Raw genomic sequence first — 6,000 nt, 5'->3', positions numbered from 1 at the left:
CACTAATATTAGAGTCGGGTCACCACCACTACTGTTAGAGAATGGTCACCAGCACTAATGTTAGATTCGTGTCACCACCACTAATGTTATTCTCGGGTCACCACCACTAATTTTAGAGTCTGGTCACCACCACTAATGTTAGAGTCGGGTCACCTCCACTAATGTTAGAGTCGGGTCACCAGTACAAATTTTAGAGTCGGGTCACCACCACTAATGTTAGAGTCGGGTCACCACCACTAATGTCAGAGTCGGATAACCACCACTCTTGTTAGTGTCGGGTCACCACCACGAATGTTAGAATCGGGTCACCACCACTAATGTCAGAGTCGAGTCACCACCACTAATGTTAGAGTCGGGTCACCAGCACTAATGTCAGAGTCGGGTCACCACCACTAATGTTAGAGTCGGGTTACCACCACTAATGTTAGATCGGGTCACCTCCACTAATGTTAGATTCGGGTCACCAGCACAAATGTTAGAGTCGGGTCACCACCACTTATGTTAGAGCTGGGTCACCACCACTAATGTTAGAGAAGGGTCACCACCACTAATGTTTTAGTCGGGTCACCACCACTCATGTTAGAGTCGGGTCACCACCACTAATGTTAGAGTCGAGTCACCACCACTAATGTTAGAGAAGGGTCACCACCACGAATGTTAGAGTCGGGTCCCCTCCACTAATGTCAGAGCCGGGTCACAGCCACTAATGTCAGAGTCGGGTCGCCACCACGAATGTCAGAGTCGGGACACCACCACTAATGTTAGAGTCGGGTCACCACCACTAATGTTAGAGTCGGGTCACCACTTCTAATGTCAGAGTTGGGTCACCACCACTAATGTTCGAGAAGGGTCACCACCACTAATGTTAGAGTCGGGTCACCACCACTAATGTTAGAGTCGGGTCACCTCCACTAATGTTAGATTCGGGTCACCAGCACAAATGTTAGAGTCGGGTCACCACCACTAATGTTAGAGTTGGGTCACCACCACTAATGTTAGAGTCGGGACACCACCACTAATTTTAGAGTCGGGTCACCACCACTAATGTTAGAGTCGGGTCACCTCCACTAATATTAGAGTCGGATCATCAGTACAAATGTTAGAGTCGGGTCACCAACAATAATGTTAGAGTTGGGTCACCACCACTAATGTTAGAGAATGGTCACCACCAATAATGTTAGAGAAGGGTCACCACCACTAATGTTAGAGTCGGGTCACCACCACTAATGTCAGAGTCGGGTCACCACCACTAATGTCAGAGTCGGGTCGCCACCACTAATGTCAGAGTCGGGTCACCACCACTAATGTCAGAGTCGGGACACTTCCACTAATATTAGAGTCGGGTCACCGCCACTAATGTTAGAGTCGGGTCACCACCACTAATATCAGAGTCGGGTCACCACCACTAATGTCAGAGTCGGGTCACCACCACCAATTTTAGAGTCAGGTCACCACCACTAATGTTAGAGTCGGGTCACCAGCACTAATGTTAGAGTCGGGTGATCACCACTAATGTCAGAGTCGGTTCACCACCACTAATGTTAGAGTCGGGTCACCACCACTAATGTTAGAGTCGCGTCACCAGCACAAATGTCAGAGTTGGTTCACCACCACTAATGTAGAGTCGGGTCACCATCACTCATGTTAGACTCGGGTCACCACCACTAATGTCAGAGTCGGGACACCACCACTAATGTCAGAGTCGGGTCACCACGTCTAATGTCAGAGTCGGTCACCACCACTAATGTTAGATTCGGGTCACCACCACTGATGTTAGAGTCGGGTCAAATCCACTAATCATAGATTCGGGTCACCAGCACAAATGTTAGAGTCGGGTCACCACCACTAATGTTAGAGTTGGGTCACCACCACTAATGTTAGAGTCGGGTCACCACCACTAATTTTAGAGTCGGGTCACCACCACTAATGTTAGAGTCGGGCCACCTCCACTAATATTAGAGTCGGGTCATCAGTACAAATGTTAGAGTCGGGTCACCACCACTAATGTTAGACTCGGGTCACCACCACTAATGTCAGAGTCGGGACACCACCACTAATGTCAGAGTCGGGTCACCACCACTACTTTCAGAGTCGGGTCACCACCACTAATGTTAGAGACGGGTCACCACCACTAATGTCAGAGTCGGGTCACCACCAGGAATGTTAGATTCGGGTACCACCACTAATGTTAGAGTCCGGTCACTACCACTAATGTTAGAGTCGAGTCACCACCACTAATGTTATAGTCGGGACACCACCACTAATGTTAGAGTCGGGTCAACACCACTGATGTTAGAGTCGTGTCACCACCACTAATGTTAGAGTCGGGTCACCACCACTAATGTTAGAGTCGGGTCACCACCACTAATGTCAGAGTCGGATCACCACCACTAATGTTAGCGTCGGGTCACCACCACTAATGTCATAGTCGGGACAACACCACTAATGTTAGAGTCGGGTCAACACCACTAATGTTGGAGTCGGGTCACCACCACTAATGTTAGAGTCGGGTCACCACCACTAATGTAAGAGTCGGGTCACCACCACTAATGTCAGAGTCGGATCACCACCACTAATGTTAGAGTCGGGTCACCACCACTAATGTTAGATTCGGGTCACCAGCACTAATGTTAGAGTCGGGTCACCACTACTAATGTGAGAGTCGGCTCACCACCACAAATGTCAGAGTTGGGTCACCACCACTAATGTTAGAGAAGGGTCACCACCACTAATGTTTTAGTCGGGTCACCACCACTAATGTCAGAGTCGGATCACCACCACTAATGTCAGAGTCGGTCACCACCACTAATGTTAGAAAAGGGTCACCACCACTAATGTTAGAGTGGGGTCACCACCACTAATGTAAGAGTCGGGTCACCACCACTAATGTTAGAGTCGGTTCACCATCACTAATTTCAGTGTCGGGTCACCACCAGTAATGTTAGAGTCGGGTCACCACCACTAATATAAGCGTCGGGTCACCACCACTACTGTTAGAGAATGGTCACCAGCACTAATGTTAGATTCGTGTCACCACCACTAATGTTAGAGTCGGGTCACCACCACTAATTTTAGAGTCGGGTAACCACCACTAATGTTAGAGTCGGGTCACCTCCACTAATGTTAGAGTCGGGTCACCTGTACAAATGTTAGAGTCGGGTCACCACCACTAATGTTAGAGTCGGGTCACCACCACTAATGTCAGAGTCGGGTCACCACCACTCTTGTTAGTGTCGGGTCACCACCACTAATGTTAGAGTCGGGTCACCACCACTAATGTCAGAGTCGAGTCACCACCGCTAATGTTAGAGTCGGGTCACCAGCACTAATGTTAGAGTCGGGTCACCAACACTAATGTTAGAGTCGGGTTACCACCACTAATGTTAGATCGGGTCACCTCCACTAATGTTAGATTCGGGTCACCAGCACAAATGTTAGAGTCGGGTCACCACCACTAATGTTAGAGCTGGGTCACCACCACGAATGTTAGAGAAGGGTCACCACCACTAATGTTTTAGTCGGGTCACCACCACTCATGTTAGAGTCGGGTCACCACCACTAATGTTAGAGTCGGGTCACCACCACTAATGTTAGAGAAGGGTCACCACCACTAATGTTAGAGCCGGGTCCCCTCCACTAATGTCAGAGTCGGGTCACCACCACTAATGTCAGAGTCGGGTCGCCACCACTAATGTCAGAGTCGGGTCACCACCACTAATGTCAGAGTCGGGTCGCCACCACTAATGTCAGAGTAGGGTCACCACCACTAATGTCAGAGTCGGGACACCACCACTAATGTTAGAGTCGGGTCACCACCACTATTGTTAGAGTTGGATCACCACCACTAATGTTAGAGTCGGGTCACCGCCACTAATGTAAGAGTCGGGTCACCACCACTAATGTTAGAGTCGGGTCACCACCACTAATGTTAGAGTCGGGTCACCACTTTTAATATCAGAGTTGGGTCACCACCACTAATGTAGAGAAGGGTCACCACCACGAATGTTAGATTCGGGTCACCACCACTAATGTCAGAGTCGGATCACCACCACTAATGTCAGAATCGGTCACCACCACGAATGATAGAGTCGGGTCACCACTACTAATGTTAGATCGGGTCACCTCCACTACTGTTAGATTCGGGTCACCAGCACAAATGATAGAGTCGGGTCACCACCACTAATGTTAGAGTTGGGTCACCACCACTAATGTTAGAGTCGGTCACCACCACTAATGTTAGAGTTGGGTCACCACCACTAATGTCAGAGTCGGGTCACTTCCACTAATGTTATAGTCGGGTCACCGCCACTAATGTTAGAGTCGGGTCACCAGCACTAATGTTAGAGTCGGGTGATCACCACTAATGTCAGAGTCGGTTCACCACCACTTATGTTAGAGTCGGGTCACCACCACTAATGTTAGAGTCGCGTCACCAGCACAAATGTCAGAGTTGGTTCACCACCACTAATGTAGAGTCGGATCACCACCACTAATGTTAGACTCGGGTCACCACCACTAATGTCAGAGTCGGGACACAACCACTAATGTCAGAGTCGGGTCACCACGACTAATGTCAGAGTCGGTCACCACCACTAATATTAGAGTTGGGTCACCACCACTAATGTTAGAGTTGGGTCACCACCACTAATGTTAGAGTCTGGTCACCACCACTGATGTCAGAGTCGGGTCGCCACCACTAATGTCAGAGTAGGGTCACCACCACTAATGTTAGAGTCGGGTCACCACCACTAATGTTAGAGTCGGGTCACCACTTCTAATATCAGAGTTGGGTCACCACCACTAATGTAGAGAAGGGTCACCACCACTAATGTTAGATTCGGGTCACCACCACTAATGTCAGAGTCGTGTCACCACCACTAATGTCAGAATCGGTCACCACCACAAATGTTAGAGTCGGGTCACCACCACTAATGTTAGATCGGGTCACCTCCACATATGTTAGATTCGGGTCACCAGCACAAATGTTAGAGTCGGGTCACCACCACTAATGTTAGAGTTGGGTCACCACCACTAATGTTAGAGTCGGGTCACCACCACTAATGTTAGAGTTGGGTCACCACCACTAATGTCAGAGTCGGGACACTTCCACTAATGTTATAGTCGTGTCACCGCCACTAATGTTAGAGTCGGGTCACCAGCACTAATGTTAGAGTTGGGTGATCACCACTAATGTCAGAGTCGGTTCACCACCACTAATGTTAGAGCCGGGTCACCACCACTAATGTTAGAGTCGCGTCACCAGCACAAATGTCAGAGTTGGTTCACCACCACTAATGTAGAGTCGGGTCACCACCACTAATGTTAGACTCGGGTCACCACCACTAATGTCAGAGTCGGGACACAACCACTAATGTCAGAGTCGGGTCACCACGACTAATGTCAGAGTCGGTCACCACCACTAATGTTAGAGTCGGGTCACCAACACTAATGTTAGAGTTGGGCCACCACCACTAATGTTCGAGTCGGGTCACCACCACTAATTTTAGAGTCGGGTCACCACTACTAATGTTAGAGTCGGGTCACCTCCACTAATATGAGAGTCGGGTCACCAGTACAAATGTTAGAGTCGGGTCACCACCACTAATGTTAGACTCGGTTCACCACCACTAATGTCAGAGTCGGGTCACCACCACTAATGTTAGAGTCGGGTCACCACCACTAATGTCAGAGTCGGGTCACCACCACTAATGTCAGAGTCGGGTCACCACCACTAATGTTAGAGTCGGGTCACCACCACTAATGTCAGAGTCGGGTCACCACCAGTAATGTTAGATTCGGGTACCACCACTCATGTTAGAGTCCGGTCACTACCACTAATGTTAGTGTCGAGTCATCACCACTAATGTTATAGTCGGGTCACCACCACTAATGTTAGAGTTGGGTCAACACCACTAATGTTAGAGTCGCGTCACCACCACTAATGTTAGAGTCGGGTCACCACCACTCATGCTAGAGTCGGGTCACCACCACCAATGTCAG

This window comes from Somniosus microcephalus, unplaced genomic scaffold (assembly GCF_052327205.1).
Source record: "Somniosus microcephalus isolate GS21.2 unplaced genomic scaffold, FLI_Smic_1.0 unresolved_chr2, whole genome shotgun sequence".
Classification (NCBI taxonomy): Eukaryota; Metazoa; Chordata; class Chondrichthyes; order Squaliformes; family Somniosidae; genus Somniosus; species Somniosus microcephalus.
Note: the sequence above shows the minus strand (reverse complement) of the source record.